At 45.2% G+C, this 20,683-nt stretch overlaps 1 long non-coding RNA gene across 2 annotated transcripts; it reads right to left on the bottom strand.

Annotated features, from left to right (window-relative positions):
- Positions 1 to 17,735: 17,735 nt before the first annotated feature.
- On the bottom strand, positions 17,736 to 18,546 carry LOC143693150 (uncharacterized). 2 transcript variants are annotated; one of them, XR_013180661.1, is made up of 4 exons: positions 18,522 to 18,546; positions 18,260 to 18,427; positions 18,096 to 18,181; positions 17,736 to 18,015 (listed from the first exon to the last, which is right to left on the bottom strand). It is a non-coding gene; the product is annotated as an uncharacterized LOC143693150 (long non-coding RNA). The 2 variants fall into 2 exon arrangements; XR_013180662.1 differs by lacking the exon at positions 18,522 to 18,546 and having other exon boundaries at positions 18,096 to 18,176; positions 18,260 to 18,272.
- Between the last annotated feature and the right edge of the window lie 2,137 nt (positions 18,547 to 20,683).

Raw genomic sequence — 20,683 nt, 5'->3', positions numbered from 1 at the left:
CTCCGTTCCCTTGGTAACCACAGCTCCGGCTGCTCAGCGGAACTCTCTAAAGGAATCACCTTATCGAAACACTAAAAGTTCTGGTAAAAGAAAGCCCTCTCCTGATTCATCCTAAAAATACGGGAGAAAAGCTATAGAAGATAAAAATCCAAAAAGAATGGGATAAAGGGATTGGTCTATTTCCATTAAAAGAGGTTCCCATAGGAGGGGGCGGACCAGGGTTTGTGAATGCTCCTTTGACTTCGTCTGAGGTCTGAAATTTTAAGAAATAAATAAAAGGGATATTTGGAGGATCCCATAGGCATAGCTGAACAATTAGACCAATTTTTAGGTCCAAACATTTATATTTGAGAAGAGATGAGGTCTGTAATGAAAATAATATTTTTCTCAGGAAGAAAGGCAATCAGAGCAGCTGAAATAAAAGCTTAGGAAAAAAGATAATCTGTGGGGACCCCCAGAGAAGACAAAATGCCAACTGTACCTCCTGAGTGGGGTAAAAATAATAAGGAGGGGAGTAAACACGTGAATAATTATCGTAATTACATAATCAAAGGAATAAATGAGACAGCATATCAAAGGCGAAATGCAGGAAAAAAAAAGTTTTTAAGGGACAGCTTTTAGAAGGGAAAGAAGAAACTTCAGCTAAATAGATAAACAAACTTAAGAGAAATAGGAAAATGGTCCTAAGTAAGCAGAAGATCTGAAAGTCTTTAAAGAGATGGGCACAGAGGAGGAATAGGGAGGTCATAAGCTCTAATTTTTTGGGGGGGACAAATACCATCTGGAGCCTGTGATAACTTTAAAAGTGGGTCCCCAAGAAGAAGAACTGGAATTTGTAATAGACACAGGGGCAGAGAGAACCTGCCTGTTAAATATTCCAAAAAGTTATAGTGTGAGCAAACATATAGTGAAAGTAACAGGGGCAAAAAGAGAAAGTTTTACATTTCTGGTCATTAAAGATGTAGTAATTGAGGGAAGAAACTAGAATTTGGATGGGAGATGTCTTATTGGTCCCAGGGGCAGGTAGCAATTTATTGGGAAGAGTCTTACAAGTGCAATTAAGAATAGGAGTTATATCAGAAAATGGGAAAATGACAGCTAGAGTTTTAAAATTAGGCCAAGAGGATGAAGAAAAAAAAATCAACAAAGAAGTTTGAGCTGGAGAAGGAAATAGGGGAGGATTAAATATTGACGCCATAAGGGTTACAATTGAGAGACGAGATTGTCCCATACATGTACGTCAGTATCCTGTATCTTTAGAAGGACGGGAAGATTTGAAGCCAGTCATAGAAGGACTAATAAAGGATGGGGCATTAGAAACTTGTATGTTTCCTCATAATATCCCTTTCCCCCCAGTAAAGTCTGATGGCAGTTATAGACTAGTATAAGATTAAAGGGAGGTTAATAAAAGAACTCAGACTCACTACCCAGTGGTAAAATATCTTAGACACTTAATAAATAAAAGTAGCTAGAAAACCAACCATGAGAAAATTGCAAGAATTTTATTCATTCTCCCTCCCTCTTCAAAGAGAGAGATCAGAAAATTACCTAGATTATTGAAATATTATAGATTATAGATTGAGGGGTACGCACAAGTAGCAAAATTCGTGTATGAAAAAAATTGACAGAAGGAGATGATATAAAACAGACCAAAGAAGATATTGTTAAATTAAAAGAGTTAAGTTAAAACTAGCCTAAGTACCAGCTTTAAGCTTACCTTTGTTAGAAAAATCCTTTATCATTTATACATAAATACAGAAAATGGAGTAGCTCATAAAATTTTAATTCAAGAGTAAGGAAGAGTAAAAAAGTATCTAGTAGCTTATATATCAAAGATGTTAGTAAGCCACAGCTAGCCAGTAGGTATTTAACAGCTACTGCAATCCTAGTAAAAGAAAGTTGTAAGCCTACTTTTGGAAGTAATTTAGTTAGGTTCACCTCGTACCATCTGAGGTCTGTTGAATTAAAAAAAAAAAAAAAAAAAAAAACAGGTAAGAAGAGAAGAAAGAGAAGTTGAAGTAGGGAGGTGGTTAGCAAACTCTGAGATGTTAGAATGTGAAGTGATGACATTTTGGTGCTAGAAGAGAGCAGAAGTGTGAATGTGGGGTTTTTGCATGAAAGGCAGGGAAGTGTCTTAACACACAATTGTTAGGAGGTTATTCAATGCTGAACTGAGGTCCAGAAAGGGTTTAGCAGAACAGGCCCTCCTTGAAGGGAAAAGAGGATAAGTTGACTAGAGAAAGGAAAAGAATGTCAGGAGCACCTGGGGACACCAAGTTTGGGGTTGTCAAGGTTGGGAGGTGTCTGACCGCTCCCTACGAGCGGCGGGGTCTCGGAGGCTGCAGCAGGCACCGATCCATGGAGGTGGCCCGGCGGCGGGGCTGGCAGCAGGGGACACACGGGTTTGCCGGGCAGGAGCGGGCTGGCTCCGTGGCGGAACTGCCAGGGGGGCTCCCAGACTGCCGGGGTCCCGAGTCGAGGATGGCAGCGTCGGCCCCGGTAAGTGGGCCGAGAGAGAGAAGGAAAGAGAGAGAGAGAAGGAGAGAGAGAGAGGGCAAAAGGGACCCAAGGCTGCCCCCAGGGTCCCCATGCCCGTGGCTGTTCTCCCCTGCTCCGGCCCTGCAGCCAAGTGGCAGCACGGCATTGACAGCAAGGCCGTGAAAAGAGCGGGAGGGGGCTAGCACTAAAAGATAAAATCAAAGCAGAGATTGCTGACTCTCCAAACCTCACAAAGTGGTTTGTTTTTCTTAAGTAAGAAGATTTTTGGTCTTTTCTTTTGTATGTTTTGTTTGCTGTTAAAAAGAAGTTTTTTGGTTTTTGGTTTTTTTTCCTGAAGAATGGGTTTGTAAGGCTAAAACAATTAAATGCTGCCCAAAAAGTAAAAAGCAATAGATGTGATACATCTAGTGTTAAAATTGGTCTAGCTTTTCTTATTTAACTAACTGTAACTCACAAAAAGAAGAATTTGCCTCTGCAGCTATTAGCACAGCTGGATAGAAGAAGAAGAGGCTGCTGTGGAAAAAGCTTTTAGCTAAACCCAGAAAGTTTGGAAGAAAAGTGAATGGTAAAAGTTAATGCAGTATTATCTTACTTTTATTACTATGCTATTAAGAAGTCCTATCCAGGTACTACCGAAGCAACAATCAGAATCACGGAAAAAGGGTGAATTCATGCCAGCAGAATCAATGGACTATCACATTTAAACCGGGTGATACCAAACTGACTTTCCAATAGGGACTGAGCGGTAATAGTTTGGAAAAAGCAAAATGATCCAAGAAATGTACAAAGAATAACACTGAATTCAGAAGTAAGACAATGCTTATACCACTGGTTTCAAGCACGGCCTGAATAAAACATCTCCTTAGGGGAGGAATACTCCAGATAGAAGGATCAAGACTGTTTTTGTGTTCCGACCTTAGCCTGAGAATTGTACAGGGAGAAGGGGAATTACCATTTCCATCAGTAAACTTTATTTGATTCATTCCAATACTGGACATGCTAGCTGGGTTATAAGTAAATGCTTGAATTGTGAGAATAATTAGTATTGTAGTTCACAACATTTATGCTCTTATTGCAAAAAGTGTTAAAGTAATAACTTAGCTTTGTGGATGGGAATTATTACTGCCTGTTGAATGAGAGATACCTGAAGAATGGTAAGAGACCACAGTTAAAGGGTGTCGAAACCAATTTGCCTGGAAATTAGTTAAGAGAAAGTGACAAGGAAATAGAGAGCAAGACCAGATTGGCCTCTGTATTTTGCCACCGAGAAGATCAAATACACCTGCTGTGGGCTGCAACCTCACAGGCCTGGGAGATGGGAGTATAAGCCATACTGGACCTCTGTTATTCCTGCTTCTGGCACTCATTTGTTCTCTTTTCCCTTTCGGGATACCAGAAGATTGTGTCACAAATGCTGCAGAAAGCATCACGTGGAAAGATACCAAAGTTCCTCTTTAATTACACACACCTATGTCAACAGCCACTGTTATAACCCATCCAAATTAAGAACCTGTAGGCAAAATGGAGTAAATTATTGGATTACAAGAAACTTAGGAAAAAGTGGTAATAGATTTGGAATTGAATATCCAAAAGGAGAGAGATGGATTTGTTTTACATTTAATCTTGAAGATACGGTTCGAGATTTGGTAAAAAAACAAATAATAAACAAAAAGGTAAAACCAGCACAGCAACTTAACTCTGTATTGACCCCAAATTATCTATTGAGTCGTATTACAAGACTCCAAGCAGTTATAGAAATGATAGCAAATGGAGCTGCCCAGGCATTGGAGTTAATATCAAGTCAGCTAAGCCAAACAAAAACTGTAGGGTATCAGAATAGGTTGGCTTTAGACTATTTATTGGCCAAAGAAAGGGATGTTTGTGGAAAGTTTAATATATCAAATTGTTGAAAATTGATGACCACAGAAAAGTCATTCTAGAAAAAGCAAAAGAAATCAAAGAAGAAAAAAATATATATGCATATAATAATCCAGGTACCGGTCCAAAAATTAGATAACAATGTTAAAACCTAGCTGGTAGGGTAATGTATTAGAAGAAATTAAGGTCTTTCATTTTATGTGTTGCAACTATTTTTATATTTCTTCCTTGTGTAATCCCCTGTTTTATTTTGCCCGCATAGTCCAGAAGATGCAAGTAGATAAGAAATATTGCTCAAGCCAAAGGATTTACAAAGAATAAGAGTGGGGATTGTGAAAAATGCATGTATTTTATGATTGGCTTTTTGGAAATATTAAAATGAATATTATATGTGTTGTGTTAGAAAGTAATGCTGTATTAACTCTCTTAAGTAGTGTGTTAAATATAGTTTTAGGTTACAAAAACTGTTAAAATAGAAACGATGCTATGTAAGATACTTTTTTTAAAGAAAGGACTTGCAGCAAGATAGCAGCCACAGGACACCTAAATCTTTCAGAGAAAAAGAATTTATTGCCCTCTTATCAGAAGAAACGAACTTCTTCCTGCCTCCAAGGCACCGTTAGGATTAGAAGGAAGAAGTGGATGATGACCAGACAGAATCCTGTATTTGAATGGAATTTATGCACCATGTATGAAGTGTATGACTATGCAACAGGCTATTGCTGTTAAAGGTTAATCCTTTGTTAACGGGGGTCCTTTTTCGGGCTCATGCTGCCCAGAAAAAGGTACCCAGACGTCCGTAACTCTTTGTTTTTGTTGTCTCATATTGTCCTAATTCAACTTGGCCAAATTATTATTACTCTAATTGTATTACTGTTTTTATAACCATTTTATTACTATTAAACTTTCAAAATTTTAAAAGCAAGTGATTGGCATTTTTCACACCAATCTGTTAGTTGAAAATTATCAAAAGATTTTTGTGAGTTTTCTAATTTTGGCATTAATGCTGGCGAATTTTCAGGGTTTACTGTCTAATTTTGGGTCGAGAAATCTGTCCCAAAGACTGAGGGGACTCTGGTGCTATTTGGGAACAGTTCTTTTTCAAAATTCTTTTGTGTTGGGATCAAAGGGTTGGCATTTGCAGGGGCAAAATAATTCTCTGTCTGTCCTGTATTTATTAAAGCAGCTGTCTTATTCCAGCCTCCTCCTCCTCCTCCTCCTCGTCGCACGGTTTGTGTGCATGGATGTGGCTGTGCAGACGAATCGTGACACAAAGTAGTCCCACTGGGTGCTAGGAGTGTGGAAGGCGAAAGCACGGAGGCACATCAGGTATCGGTTGTGCACAGTTACGCGCGGCACTGCAGAGGGATCTCTCGGTGCCCGGCAGAAGGAGAGACGCAGAAGGATACATGCAAGGCGCTGCAGTTTTCACCTGCTGTGGTGCCGTGTATAGACACAGTGGCGGCAGAAGTGGCATGACAGGGCACAGGGATGCCGGCTGTGGCCGGACAGCGGCACGCAGCGGCTCGGAACCAGGACCGGGCTGTGCCAAAGCTGCGGCAAAAGCAGTGGGGGGTGGCAGCGGGGCCGTGGAGATAGAACTGCGCATGCGTGCAGCTGATCCCTGAAGCAGCGCTGTGGTTCGATGAGTCGGCGCGGAGTGATATCATTGGTGCTGGGGTTGTAGCAACTGCGCATGCATGGGTTCCGTCACTACTGCAGCGCAGGCAGTCATCATGGCGGCGGGCGGGCCGGGGGGTGTGGGAGGCGGTGGAGCTGCGGGAACGGGAACGGGGCTGCGGCTGCAGCCGTGGAAGGAAACGTTGGGACGCCCATGGTTGCAGGAGGCAGCGGAGCCACACCATCCAGAAGCTCTGAAGCGGGAGGGTGCGGTGGGGAAGGCGCAGCTCGGCCTGCCATGCAGCGGCGGCGGCAGGAGAGGGGAAGCGACCACGGGCGGCGCTGACGGGAGGCTGAGGTGGAGCGCCGCAGCGCCGGCACGGGGTGGCTTGGGTGGCTGGGGCGCCCCGGTAAGACAGTCATTAAAACACCCTAAAAATTATTTTTAAAGCCCTGAAAGAGCCCTAAAGGTATCCTAAACATTTCCAGAGAATTCCTAAAAACTCCTGAAAAAAACACCTTAAAATATCCTTAAAAATCCCTGAAAAATCACCTGAAAGACCGTAAAAAACTGTTTAACCCCTACCTGTAACACTGTGGCCTCCAAACATCATCTCTTACCTATTAATCGGGGTAACTGCAAGGCCCTCAAACACCACCACAATCACCAGCTTGAGTTGGTCTGGACAGCACCAAATAAAATAAAATAAAAAGCTTTATACATAGAAAAATTAAAAAAAAAATTAAATAAAAAATTTTAAAAAATTCTTTAAAAATGGAAAAATCAAAAATAAAAATTAAATAATAAAAAAATGCTTTAAAAATGGAAAAATCAAAAATAAAAATTAAATAAAAAATAAAATTAAAAAAATAAAAAGCTTTAAAAATAGAAAAACCAAAACTAAAAATTAAATTAAAAAAAAATTAAAAAAATACAAAGCTTTAAAAATAGAAAAATCAAAAATAAAAATTAAAAAAAAAATCAAAAAATAAAATAAATGCTTTAAAAATAGAAAAATTAAAAGTAAAAATTAAATAAAAAATAAAATTAAAAAAATACAAAGCTTTAAAAATAGAAAAATCAAAAATAAAAATTAAAAAAAAATCAAAAAATAAAATAAATGCTTTAAAAATAGAAAAATTAAAAGTAAAAATTAAATAAAAAATAAAATTAAAAAAATAAAAAGCTTTAAAAATAGAAAAATCAAAAATAAAAATTAAATAAAAAATAAAAAAATAAATGCTTTAAAAATAAAAAAATCAAAACTAAAACAAAACAAAATTAAATGCTTTAAAAATAGAAAAATTAAAACTAAAAATTAAAGATAAAAATAAAATTTAAAAAATAAAAAGCTTTAAAAATACAGAAATCAAAAATAAAAATTAAATTAAAAAAAATAAAATAAATGCTTTAAAAATAAAAAAATCAAAACTAAAAATTAAATAAAAATAAAATTAAAAAATAAAAAAGCTGTAAAAGTAGAAAAATAAAAAATAAAAATTAAATAAAAATAAAATTAAAAAATAAAATTAATTAAAAAATAATGAAAAACAAAATAAAATCCGTAAAGTGCTGTAAAGTACCGTTAAAGTTCCATAAAAGGTAGTGCCCTAAAGCTCGACAACCGCGCTTTACGCCAGTTTTACAACAGTCGCGCTTTACGACACCTTTTGCGACAGTCGTGCTTTATGACATTACCCTTTATGGAACTTTTATGGTACTTTACAGCACTTTACGGTTTTTATTTTGTTTTTCATCTATTTTAATTTTTTTTTAATTTTATTTTTTCCTTAATGTTTATTTTTAATTTTTCAAGCTTTTATTTTATTTTTCTAATTCTATTTTTTATTTACTTATTATTTTTAATTTTTCTATTTCAAAAGCTTTTTATTTTATTTTTTAAATTTTATTTTTTATTTAATTTTTAATTTTTCTATTTTTAAAGCATTTATTTTTTATTTTTATTTATTTTTTAAAAAATTTTTCTACTTTTAGAGCTTTAATTTTATTTTTTAATTTTATTTTTATTTTTCAATTTTTAAAACATTTATTTTTCTAGTTATATTTTTGATTAAATTTTTATTTTTAATTTTTCTATTTTTAAAGCATTTTATTACATTTTATTTGGTGCTGCCCAAACCTGCTGTAGTGCATTTTTATACTTTATAATACTTTGAAGTCATTTTGTTTTATATCCCCATATTTTTCCCAAATGGTTTATCCCAAACTGTACCCCTCTCCTTCTACCTGTGTTATCCCTCTCCCGGGATGAGATCATACCCAAACCCCCACCCTGGCTCTCTGTCAATGACTCAGCCTCCAATCCCCTCCATGCAGAAGTTTCAGTCCAAGTCGTCCAATGTTTAGCCAGAGGCCAGGGGTCAGCCCCCCGAGCCTTGCCCCATACGCTGTCCTGTATGTCTATGCCCCAGCATCCATCCCTTAGGGTCACTTATTGGTTGGTAAAATGTTATCTACTTTCGGTTTCCACCTCCCTTTAAATGTAACCTTGGCACATCTCCCTGGGGCTCTTGGCAGGAGGCCCCTGAGGTGCAGGAGCTCCTTTGGGACTCCTAATAAAACCTTGGATTAACCCCTGCTAAGAGTCAGCCCTTTATCATCTACCCATGTCTCTGGTGTCTCTTGTGCTGCACAGGGGCCCAGCCCAGGTGCCCTCAGCACCCTCGGGGCAAACACAGAGAGTGTCTCCTGCCAGCCCAGGTGCCCTCAGCACCCTCGGGGCACAGAGAGTGTCTCCCCGCTCTCGGCCGTGTCAGGGCTGCCCCCCGGTGTCTGCCGACTCGGGACCGGCTGAGGGTTACTGAGAGGCTCGCACAAACCTGCTCGGCTGCTGATTGTGGCGGTGTTTGAGGGTCCCCAGGACGAGGGAAGAGACGAGAATCTTGACTCCACCTTTCAGAAGGCTGAAATATTATTTTATGATCTCTATTATATTAAAAGAAAATGAGATAGTAGAACTATACTAAAAGAGCAAGGAGACATCAGAAAGCTGGAAAGGAATGAATAATAAAAACCTGGGACTGCTCACAGCCCCGACGCAGCTGGACCATGATTGGTCATCAAGTAGACACTGCACAGGAGACCAATCCAAGATGCCCCTGTTGCTAAACCATCTCCAGCCCACACTCCACAGCCAGCAGATCGTTATTGGTTCCATTTCTGTTCTGAGGCTTCTCAGGAGAAAAATCCCTGCAAAAGGATTTTCATCAAACACGTCAGTGCCAGGTGATGGCACAGGCAGCATCGGCCGGCCGAGGTCACTGTGTCACCCCTGCCAGCCCAGGTGTCACAGCAAGGAGGAGAGAGTTCACCCTGTGCTCACCCTGCAATACAGAGCAATACAACACAACACACATATTAACACAAGATGATAACCTTTTTCTATTTTCATTACATGTAGATTTACTGTTATAGGAAACCCAAATCAACAAAAGCACACAGAAAACACCACTCATCTACCATTAACACCCCCTTCAGATGACACACGAAGTCACCATCCCTCTCATCACAACTGCTAAATTACACCCCAGCAATCATTGGTCCTCGGGAACGTGGTTCCCGGGAGCCTCAAAAAAATCCTCCTGCTTGACAAAAACCCCGGTCCCTGGACAGTCCGCGCCCAAACTCTGGTGATGAACGTCACCTCACAGACCGTCCGGGACCGAGGAAAAAAAAACAGCCGGCGGGGGGGAAACCCAGCTGGGGATTTTTTATTCTAAATTTGAAAATGAGTTGAAAAACTTGAAAAGCAAAAGTCACACACACAAGGTTAAATCCAGTAATCCAGTCGGCATGCGCTGACACATGCAGAGACGAGCAGACGCAGACAGACACAGACATGTGCTCTCATACACGCTCTTCCCACTTACACACTCGCTGCGGCCCTTACTCGAGACGCTGAAGAACGTGCTGCGACACATCTTCTGGCTGCGCTCCTTGACGTCAGTTGGTAGGTTCTGGGGAAATCGGTAGCCTTGGGGACCTGTGAGACGACAGGAAGCGGTCAACGAGTGGCTATCTGACAGCTAGGACTTGTCTCCACTCTGAACCAATAAGTTTTCTACCCAAAATCCCATAAAAGACAGATGAACAGTAAAGTTTTTATAACTCTTCTACCTAACTGTGACTACGTGCCCAGGCAGGGCAGCTCCAACCATAAGTGGTACAATATAAGTACACACAACAATGTAAGTCGATGCATACAGTGCAAGTGTACATAGAGGGTAGGTACATACAGTATAAGCCAGCACAGGTACACACAATATAAGCCAGGACTTGAGATAACTCGCTGGAAGATGAATTCTTGAGTCCTATACCCTTCAGAAGATGGAACCTATAGAAGTACTGCGGTCTCATGAGGAGGGTGCAAGACACTCCCTCTAGCAGTCCAAGAGAATGGCATGGAAAAAAAGGCACTACCAAAGCTGGTAGTGAGAAGGAAGATGGATGAGAACATCTTGTCCGTTTGAGACATTCCTGTCTCAAAGAGTAAAAATGTAAAGATGCCAGAATAAGGGATATCCAGAAAGGAACGTGAGTAGAATACAGCCTATATGGCACAGAATAGTGCTGATAAAGCATCGCGACGTAACAAAGGCCTATGACGTGGAAGACAACGGACACAGACACGAACAACACAGACACAGACAACATAGACACGGACAACATAACACAGAGACAAGTGGCAACTGCCTGGCACTGTCCCCTTAGGCACCCGAGATGCCTAGCGCAAGATGTGCCAGAGGCTGATGATGCCAAAGGAGAGGAAGCCCTATGACGATAGCACGTGATGATGAAACGTAACTCGTTAAAAGAAGTTAGTGCCACAGCAGTTAAGAGGATGCTCGAGAGGCTCAGCAAGCCTAGAGAAGGAAGCCAACGGCCAGGTGACCGTGGCTATAGCTCCGGACATGAAGGCGAGCTCCTCGGGGGAAAGATCCGTGACGACGTCGGGCCGAGGAAGGCGGACAACGCAAAGTTCACGAGAATCCTGAGATGGGTCGGAACTGCCCTGCCCGGCAAAGGCTCTGGTCAGGCTGAGGAGAAACCCTCTCCCTTTTCTTCCAGAGAGCCGGTCCCACTACAGACCTCTCTGCTAAGCTGACATCAAATTGCCCTCTGTGATAGTAAAGGTTTTTCCCCTTCTCCAAACCACTGGCCCCGACACTTAGCTTTTGGAAGAGGAGCGGACAAAATCCATCCTCGGTCGGACGTGGATGTTGAAACGTGCTCCGTGTGTGCCTCGGTGCTGTCGTTTCCAAGCTTTGGCTACGAGGCTCCTCAGGGTACCTAAGACAAAACAGAAAAGGTGACTATTGCCGTCAAAAACAGTAATCCCCGGGGCTCCTCCGCACCCCTGACCCGGCTCACCTCAAATCTTGATTTGACTCCAGAGGGTGCCCAGAAGATACCTGCAAAAAGAATAGGTACACACTTAGCATGCTGCTGTGTAACACTCACCTATGAGTCAGCCTGCCTAAACACCGACTCACCTGCCCTCCTCTGTTCCTTGGCGTGCCTAGGGCAGCGACAGCACCTGCAAAGAAACAAAGCAGAAAAGCATGCTGAGACACTGCGAAAACACAACCTCCCAAATCTGACAAGGATGCCACACTGATACCTTAAGCTGCACACACCTGGAATGGGCATGCCCGGCCAGGATAGATGGCAAGTGGACCACCTAAAATAAAAAGTGGAGATGCTTAGAGCTGCACCAGAAACTGAGACCTCAGCAATAACAACTACTTCTGTACACTACTCAATGCTCACCTCGCCCACTCGGCCTTGACTGCTGCTCTCAGCCTTGACTTCCTAAAAAGAGAGACAAAGAAGACTGCTCTAACAGCCATCATTTATGCTCTCTCTACAGAGACAAACAGTGACTGACCTGCTCGGGGGAATCCCCTCACCCGGGATGAGGGGCTCTGCCCTGGATTTCATCCTTCTGCACCTGAAAGAAAGGACAAAAATCAAAGAGCTGCAGGATAACTTAAGAGCTCCAGACATCTTGTGCCCATCTACAAATCCCACCTAGAGTCCAACGACACCCCACATTACAAACATCAAGTCCCCGGGACTTCTCCTATTGCACCAGGCTATGCAGCAAGGCAGAGCAGCTCCAGCACAAATGTGTGCAGACACCCGTGACACAGGACAGGACAAACAACGGGGACACAACAGGAACAGAAATCTCTGGGTAAGGAAAATGACAGCGAGCACCGAGAGGACGCAAAATTAGAAGACTGAGGTGAAACTGATGGCGGGCTGATGAAGTTCAGAGAACCCTGGAGGAAGAAGATGCTAACTGAATTATTTATTCCAAGAACTGCAAAGATGGATGCCCAAGAATCCTATGGTCAGAAGCCTCTACCTGTCCCCACATTCTTACAAGTCCTAATCCATCATAACAGAACCTTGCAGGGTGCAGCTGTCCATACAGCTCAGAACAAGACCTGAAAAGACATCTGACCGGATGCTTCGAAAAAGAGTTGCCATTCTGATACCTGTCTGAGCTGCTGAGTTAAAAGTTCCATGGCATCGGTGCCAGGGCAAGGAACGCTGAGAGTACAGATACTAAGACTGATGCCAAGGTTTCTGACAGGCCCCTCAAAGGGCTATGATAAAAGACATGAGATATCCAACAACACATAATACACAAAAGACAAGTGACACAATACACACTGGGACTGCTCTGCCCCGCTCACCTCAGCACTGGGATCAAAAGTGAGATTTTGCTTTTATGGGGCCTAAGGGGCCACTTCATGGACACTCCTCACCTCCAAAGCAGACTCAAAAACCCATCCCAGTAATTCCCAAACCAGCACCCTGCTTTCATCCCCCCTGGGGGTCGTAGCCCTCTACTTCTCTCTCAGACATCTGGGGATGCTGGTCTCAGGTGCAAAGAAAGGCCACCTCGTCAGCTGGGAAGGTCCTGCTGGCACCGGGCTGGTGTCTCTTCGACAGCTGTATTAAAGAAAACCAAACATCAATGCCTGATTGTGGCACCACATCGGCCAAAACCCCACAAGTCTGCTACTCACCGTGCTCCTAAGAACGCTCAGCTGCTCGGGCCGCACGCTTCGGGCACGCTCGGAGACCGAGGCCGTCGCCACAAGGGATGCCTGGATTAAGAGGAGATGAGGTGATTTGTCACGGCTGAAACCTGAGTGGACCCTCGCTCCTCCCCCCTACTTCCCTGACTCACCACAACTCCTGGGTAGCTGCCAGAGGCCACCTGGATGGCACCTTTAAATAGAAAAGTTCAGGGCTTCATCACCAAGTCCTGTAATGCATCCACAGGGCTCACATTTGCAGGAAACCCGGAGCATCGGCCAGCTGGTGACGGGGGCTTGGCATACTCCGAGTGGATTGCCTAAAGTGCACAAACGAGAACGGAAGCTTAGAGCTGCACCAGAAATTGAGACCTGAGCAATAACAACTACTTCTCTCCACTGCTCACCTTGACAGCTGGTATCCACATTTGCTTTCTAAAAAGAAAGACAAAGAACAGTGCTGTAACAGAGTCACCATTTACACTTCTGCTGCAGAGACAAACGGCGCCTCACCTGCTCGGGGGAAACCCCTCATCCGGGATGGGGCCCTCTGGCACACATTTAATCCATCTGAATCTGAAAAAAAAGTTAGGACAAGAGTCAAACTGTTGCAGGATAACTTAGGAGCTCCAGACGTCTTGTGTCTATCTACAAATCCCATCTAGAGTCCCACTACACCCCACATTACAAACTCCCAGGGACTACTCCTACTGCACCAGGCTATGCGGCAGGGCAGAGCAGCTCCGGCACAAATGTGTGTGCTGACACCCGTGACACGGGACGGGACGTGACAGACAGGGGGGACACAACAGGAACAGAAAGCTCCTGGCAAGCAAAGTGGCTGCAAGGACTCAGAGAATGCAAAAGGAGATGACCGAGATGAGACAGATAGCAAACTGATGAGGCTCAGAGAACCCTGGAGGAAGATGCTGGCTGAAGGATTTATTCCAAGAACTGCAAAGATGGATACCCAGGAATCCTACGGTCAGAATCCTCTCCCTAACCTCACATTCTTACAAAGCCTAATCCGTTGAAATGGAGCATTGCGGAGCACGGCTGTCCGTGCAGCTCAGAACAAGACCTGAAAAGCCACCTGACTGGATGCTTCCAAAGAGAGATGCAATTCTGATGCCTGTCAGAGCTCCCAAGTCAAAGGTTCAATGGCCTGGGCACCAGGCTGAGGAACACTGAGATCACAGATTCTAAGAATGGCGCCAAGGTTTCTGACAGGCGCTTCACAGGGCTATGATAAGAGACATGAGATACCCAACCACACATAATACACAAAAGACAAGGGACACGATACACACTGGGACTGCTCTGCCCTGTGCACCTCAGCACTGTGATCAAAATGAGACTTTCCTTTTACGTGGCCTAAGGGGCCACATCTTGGCTACCCTCATCTCCAGAGACAACTCAACCCCCTCCCCCCCAGGAGCCCCGACCCAGCACCCTGCTTTCATCCCCCCTGGGGGTCGTAGCCCTCGACTTATCTCTTGGACATATGGAGATGCGGGTCCATGTCAGGTGCGAAGGAAGGCCGCCTCGCCAGCTGGGAAGGTCCTGCTGGCACCGGGCCGTTGTCTCTTAGACAGCTATATCAAAGGAAACCAAACATCAATGCCTGATCGTGGCACCACATTGGCCAAAACCCCACAAGTCTGCTACTCACCGTTCTCCTAAGAAGGCCCGGCTCCTCGGGTCGCACGCTCTGGCCGCGCTCGGAGGCCGACGCCGTCGTCGTGGGGTGCGCCTGGGTTAAGAGGACAGGAGGTGACGTGGCATTGCTGAAACCTGAGCGGACACTCGCTCCTCCTCCCTACTTCCCTGACTCACCGCAACTCCTCGGCGGTTCCTGACGGCTGCCCGGAACGCGGGGCTCGCGAGAGCGGCAAACCCGGTCCGTCGGCCAGCTGGGGATGGGAGCTTGGCATGCTCCGAGCAGATGGCCTAAGGCACAAAAACGAGAATGGAGACTTAGACTTGCCCCAGGAATTGAGACCTCAGCAACAAGAAAGGCTACTGCTCACCTTACCCTTTTGAACTTGACTGCTGAGATCCAGCTATACTTCCTAAAAATAAAGACAAAGAACAGCGCTGTAACAGGGTCACACTTGACACATCCCCTGCACAGACAAATGGTGACTGACCTGCTATGGGGAACCCCCTCACCCGGGATGGGGTGCTCTGCCATGGATGCAATGCATCTGCACCTGCAAGAGAGTTAGAACATATGTCAAACACCTGCAGGATGACTCAAAAGCTGCAAACACCTTATATCAATCTAGGAACAGCATCTAGAGTCCAAGTACACCCCACATGAAAAATTTCAACCCCCCAGGGCTTGTCCTATTACACAAGGCTATGCAGCAGGGCAGAGCAGCTCTGGCACAAATATGTGCAGACACCCGTGACACAGGACAGACAGGACACGACAAACAATGGGCACACAACACAGACAGGAATCTCTTGGCAAAAAGGATTACTGTGAGCAACGAGAGCATGCCAAATGAGATGACCGAGGTGAGACTGATGGCAAGCTGATGTGGCTCAGAAAACACTGAAGGAAGAAGATGCTAACTGAATTATTTATTCCAAGAACTGCAAAGATGGATGCCCAAGAATCCTACGGTCAGAAGCCTCTACCTGTCCTCACGTTCTTTCAAGCCCTAAGCTGCCATAATGGATCCTGGCAGGGCATAGCTATCTGTACAGCTCAGAACAGGACCTGAAAAGACATCTGACCGGATGCTTCCAAAGAGAGATGCGAATCTGATACATGTCTGAGCTCCCCAGGCAAAGGTTGTATGGCATGGGTGCCAGGCCAAGAAATGCAGAGATCACAGAGGATAAGAACAATGCCAAGGTTTCTGACAGGCCCCTGAAAAGGCTAAGGTAAGAGACATGAGATACCCAAACAACACACAAGGCACAATAGACAAGGGACATCATACACACTGGGACTGTTCTGCCCTGCTCACCTCAGCACTGGGATCAAAAGTGAGATTTTGCTTTTATGGGGCCTAAGGGGCCACTTCATGGACACCCCCCCCACCTCCAAAGCGGACTCAAAAACCCATCCCAGTAATTCCCAAACCAGCACCCTGCTTTCATCCCCCCTGGGGGTCGTAGCCCTCTACTTCTCTCTCAGACATCTGGGGATGCCGGTCTCAGGTGCAAAGAAAGTCCACCTCGTCAGCTGGGAAGGTCCTGCTGGCACCGGGCTGGTGTCTCTTCGACAGCTGTATTAAAGAAAACCAAACATCAATGCCTGATTGTGGCACCACATCGGCCAAAACCCCACAAGTCTGCTACTCACCGTGCTCCTAAGAACGCTCAGCTGCTCGGGCCGCACGCTTCGGGCACGCTCAGAGACCGAGGCCGTCGCCACAGGGGACGCCTGGATTAAGAGGAGATGAGGTGATTTGTCACGGCTGAAACCTGAGTGGACCCTCGCTCCTCCCCCCTACTTCCCTGACTCACCACAACTCCTCAGCACTTGCTGGAGGCCACCTGGATGGCACCTTTAAATAGAAAAGTTCAGGGCTTCATCACCAAGTCCTGTAATGCATCCACAGGGCTCACATTTGCAGGAAACCCGGAGCATCGGCCAGCTGGTGACGGGGGCTTGGCATACTCCGAGTGGATTGCCTAAAGTGCACAAACGAGAATGGAAGCTTAGAGCTGCACCAGAAATTGAGACCTGAGCAATAACAACTACTTCTCTCCACTGCTCACCTTGACAGCTGGTATCCACATTTGCTTTCTAAAAAGAAAGACAAAGAACAGTGCTGTAACAGAGTCACCATTTACACTTCTGCTGCAGAGACAAACGGCGCCTCACCTGCTCGGGGGAAACCCCTCATCCGGGATGGGGCCCTCTGGCACACATTTAATCCATCTGAATCTGAAAAAAAAGTTAGGACAAGAGTCAAACTGTTGCAGGATAACTTAGGAGCTCCAGACGTCTTGTGTCTATCTACAAATCCCATCTAGAGTCCCACTACACCCCACATTACAAACTCCCAGGGACTACTCCTACTGCACCAGGCTATGCGGCAGGGCAGAGCAGCTCCGGCACAAATGTGTGTGCTGACACCCGTGACACGGGACGGGACGTGACAGACAGGGGGGACACAACAGGAACAGAAAGCTCCTGGCAAGCAAAGTGGCTGCAAGGACTCAGAGAATGCAAAAGGAGATGACCGAGATGAGACAGATGGCAAACTGATGAGGCTCAGAGAACCCTGGAGGAAGATGCTGGCTGAAGGATTTATTCCAAGAACTGCAAAGATGGATACCCAGGAATCCTACGGTCAGAATCCTCTCCCTAACCTCACATTCTTACAAGTCCTAATCCGTTGAAATGGAGCATTGCGGAGCACGGCTGTCCGTGCAGCTCAGAACAAGACCTGAAAAGCCACCTGACTGGATGCTTCCAAAGAGAGATGCAATTCTGATGCCTGTCGGAGCTCCCGAGTCAAAGGTTCAATGGCCTGGGTACCAGGCCAAGGAATGTAGAGATTACAGATGCTAACAATGATGCCACGGTTTCTGCTAGGCTCCTCAAAGGCCTAAGGTAAAGGACATGACACATCCAACCACACATAATACACAAAAGACAAGGGACACAATACACACTGGGACTGCTCTGCCCTGTACACCTCAGCACTGCGATCAAAAGTGAGACTTTGCTTTTATTTCCCCCCCAGGCCTAAGGGGCCGCTTCGTGGACACCCCCGTCTCCAAAGCGGACTCAAAAACCCCTCCCGGTGGGTCCCTGCCCTGCGCCCTGGTTTCATCCCCTCTGTGGGTCGTAGCCCTCTACTTATCTCTCAGACATCTGGGGATGCCGGTCTGTGTCAGGTGCAAAGGAAGGCTGCCTCGACAGCTGGGAAGGTCCTGCTGGCACTGTTGTTAAACAACTTCCTGTTGTTTCTTCGTCTGCTCCAATAAAGTAAACAAAATATCAATGCATAACCTCAGCAGCACATTGGCCAAAACCCAACAATTCTGCCACTCACTCTTTTCCCAAGAATGCCCGGCTCCTGGGGCCGCACGCTTCAGCCGCACTCGGAGGCTGACGCCATCGTCGTGGGGCACGCCTGGGCTAAGAGGAGACGAGGTGATGTGGCGTTGCTGAAACCTGAGTGGACCCTAGCTCCTCCTCCCTACTTCCCCGACTCACCGCAACTCCTCGGCCCGTGCCCAAGGCTACCCTGGTGACACCTTTATATAGAAAAGGCAGAGGCTTCATCAACGAGTCCCGTGATTCTTCCGCAGGGCTCGGGAGAGCGGCAAACCCGGCACGTCAGCCGGTTGGTGACTGGGGCCTGGCATACTCCTAGTGGATTGCCTAAAGCGCAGAAACAGGAACAGATGCTTAGAGTTGCACCGGAAAGTGAGACTGGAGCAATAACAACTGCTTCTGTACGCTACTCAATGCTCACCTTGCCCACCTCACCTTGACTGCTGATGTCCAGCTTTGCTTCCTAAAAAGAAAAAGAACAGAGCTGTAACAGAGTCACACTTTACAATCTCCCTGCAGAGACAAGCGGTGACTGACCTGCTCAGGGGAACCTCCTCACTCGGGATGGGTGGATGGATTTTGCCCTGGATTTTATCCTTCTGCGTCTGAAAGAAAGCGAGGACAAACGTCAAAGGGCTGCAAGATATCTTCGCAGCTCCAAACATCTTCTGTCTATCTAGGAATATCATCTAGAGCCCGGCAACACCCCACAAACTGCGTGTCCCTGAGCCTTGTCCTGTTGCATCAGCCTCTGCGGCAGGGCAGAGCAGCTCCGGCACAAACATGTGCAGACACCCATGACACAGAACGTGACAAACGGGGGGACGTTAAACACGACACATTATGCTTGTGGTGAGGGTCTCGAGGGGAAAAGGCAAAAGGGACCCCAAAGACACAGTAGGTAACACGGTACACCGGACAATACGACGTGGACCGGAACTGCTCTGCCCTGCCCGCCTGCACGCTGCCATCAAATGTGGAGTCTCTCCCTTTAGCTGTCCTAAGAGGCCCCTTGGAGAAGATTGCTTTTCCCTCTGCTAATTTTTAAATCTGTCCCAAGAACTCCCAACCTGCTACCCTCCCTTCTCCAGGCCATGGCCCCCGACTTATCTTTTGGATGATCAGTGATATGAATCCACGTTGCACCTGAAATGAGTCTGCCTCGGAGGGCCCCGTGATCACCTGTTAGCCTCTCGGTCAGCTACAATAAAGAAAAACAAAACCAACGTATGAGTTTAGAGTTATGTAGGCCAAATCCCAGCAAGTCAGCTACTTGCCCTCTCCTGAGTGTGCCTGGCTCTTTCAGGCTCCACCTTCATCCTGATTCCAAGGCTGTGGCCTTTATTATTAGTGGCACCTGGGTTAGAGAAAAGCAAAGTGAAATGGCATTCCTGTGAGTGCAGTGGATGACCTTGTGTGAGGAAAACATGTGAATGCCTCTGCTATGCTTCTGAAAAGCCTTGTGTGGGGGGGCCCTCAAATAAACACCCTTTCTCACCCTGCTGCCTGCAAACCCCCCTGCCCCCCAATAACTCCTAACTGGATACCTGCTCACCCTCCCTCTCCCAGTCACAACCCTCAACTCACCTGAAGCCTCAATCTCAAACATCATTTTTAACACTGCCAGATGCCTCCTGTGACATGATGAATCTGCTGAAAGAAGTGCTGTGCTTGACACAACCTGGGATCTCTGGAAGCTGTGCACCTCCTAAAAACAATAAAAACACAAAACAAGAACAAAACCAGAAATTGCAGATACGCTTTATCACCCCTAAACACAAAATCCGAAATCTTCACCTTAAATACTCCCTGTATTCCATGCCATTTTCTTCACAGTATCTTCAAAGCCTCTATTGCTTTAGATGCCCAGAAACACCTGCTGAAAGCAAGCTAAGCTAAAAGAGGCTCTTCACTGAAATAACAGGAGAGCTCTCACCCCAGCACACCCCAGAGACGGAATGAAGCCCCTCACCAAAAGCTGGGGTTAATATACCCCTGATGGTACCCGCCTCCCATTCCCATGATGCCTGGGAAAAGGGAGGGGGCTAATCCCACCAAATATAGAAGCCCACAGAGCAGCTGCAGCTGTTTGGCTCCTCTGACTCAAATTCAAAGGGAGTAAAGGCCTTGTTATAGAAGAAAGCTCTTCAGAAAAATAACAGCGCTTTCTTTTTTGACACAACTACTTGGAGCAGAAGAACAGAAAAATGGTAAGACATAAAGCATTGTGTTTAGGTAGCTTACCTAGATATATTGGGTAATTTGCTGTTAACTTACATAATTATTCTGTGTTTAACAAAAGCCATCTAATAAATTAACACCCAAAACTCCAGCAGCCCAGCTGGCCCTACCAAATCTCTCTCTTGATACATACAGTAAACAAAAAAACCAAAATCCCAGCAATACCGATCAGAAGTCTAGGAAAGAAACCTCTTGAAATTAATCCTACCTCAAATACAAACCAACCCGTCCAGAAAGTTAGCTTCACTCAAAAAACTATTTACACAGAGTTAATAGGACCAAGAAATAAAACAACACACCCTATAACGACCCACCAACGAATACAACAGCGAAGGAAAAAAA

Source organism: Agelaius phoeniceus, unplaced genomic scaffold (assembly GCF_051311805.1).
Source record: "Agelaius phoeniceus isolate bAgePho1 unplaced genomic scaffold, bAgePho1.hap1 Scaffold_311, whole genome shotgun sequence".
Taxonomy (NCBI): domain Eukaryota; kingdom Metazoa; phylum Chordata; class Aves; order Passeriformes; family Icteridae; genus Agelaius; species Agelaius phoeniceus.
This window is presented reverse-complemented; position numbering and strand designations above follow the sequence as displayed.